Below are 1,182 nucleotides of genomic sequence, written 5' to 3' on the forward strand. Positions count from 1 at the left end.
TTCAAGTGCTTAGGTCTTTTGCATGAGTAGGCGACGAAGACGAGGTCAACCGATATATCAACTTGACCGCGAAATTGAAGCTACGACAAGAAGACTTAATTCTCTAAGAAGAAGGGGTTTACTTGATACACCACCGATTGAAGAAGTTAATCACCAAGAAGCTACGGAAGTGTTTGAAAATCCTTTTGGGGTTTTAGAAGAAGAGCCTAACACCATGGGTGATCCGGTTCCGATAAGAGACACTATGGCTCCTAAGCACATAGTCAATCCAAGCATCCAAAGGCCACGAATTCAAGCTAATAACTTTGAGATTAAAAATGCCTTGCTCAACCTTGTTCAAGACAACCAATTTGGAGGAGGTCCCTTGGAGAACCCAAATGATCATCTAAATGATTTCCTTGAAAATTGTGATATGTACAAGTCAAATGGGGTTTCCGATGACGCGGTTCGCCTTAGGTTGTTCCCCCGTTCACTTAGGGGTTCGGCCAAGGATTGGTTGAAGAATTGTGACCCGGATTCCTTCAAAACATGGGATGAGTTGGCTTCGGCATTTTTAAACAAATATTTCCCACCCTCAAGAACGGCCAAAGTCAAGAGTGAACTACAAAGCTTTACTCAAGAAGAGGATGAGACATTATATGAGGCATGGGAACGGTATAAGAAGCTCCAACGGTTATGCCCACACCATGGCATCTCTGAGGCCGAGCTAGTGAACAATTTCTACAAAGGGTTGACTCAAGACCTTAGGCTTTCATTGGATGCGGGATCGGGGAAAGGTGCCTTAGACATTTTGGGGCATAAAGCGGCAAAGGAACTAATTGAGGAGATGGCCTCAAGAACTATGGAATGGGGAAGTGATAGGCAAATGAGAAAGGGAAAGAGCAAGGATTCTAGTTCGGTTTTGAATGTGGAGGTTAAAGGAATGCTAGATGAACTCACCCAACAAGTTGCTTTGCTAAATTCAAAACCTAAAGGCTCCGATATGAGGCAAGTCTTGTCTTGCGAGTTGTGTGGTGAACAAGGGCACACTCCCATTGGGTGTCCCTTGATTGCACCTCTCCAAGAGGAATGCTATGAGCAAGCAAATGGAATTTGGGAGTCCACTAGTTCAAGGCAAGGGTTCAACAATAATAACAACAACCAATTTGTCAATGGAAAAAAAACTCACCCTTTCTTATCTTA

The 1,182-nt window shown here is 43.6% G+C and overlaps 1 non-coding gene across 1 annotated transcript; it reads right to left on the reverse strand.

Annotated features, from left to right (window-relative positions):
- Nucleotides 1-586: 586 nt before the first annotated feature.
- LOC141615894 (small nucleolar RNA R71) lies at nt 587-693 on the reverse strand. Its single transcript, XR_012530282.1, has one exon. It is a non-coding gene; the product is annotated as a small nucleolar RNA R71 (small nucleolar RNA).
- Between the last annotated feature and the right edge of the window lie 489 nt (nt 694-1,182).

Source organism: Silene latifolia, chromosome 11 (genome assembly GCF_048544455.1).
Source record: "Silene latifolia isolate original U9 population chromosome 11, ASM4854445v1, whole genome shotgun sequence".
Classification (NCBI taxonomy): Eukaryota; Viridiplantae; Streptophyta; class Magnoliopsida; order Caryophyllales; family Caryophyllaceae; genus Silene; species Silene latifolia.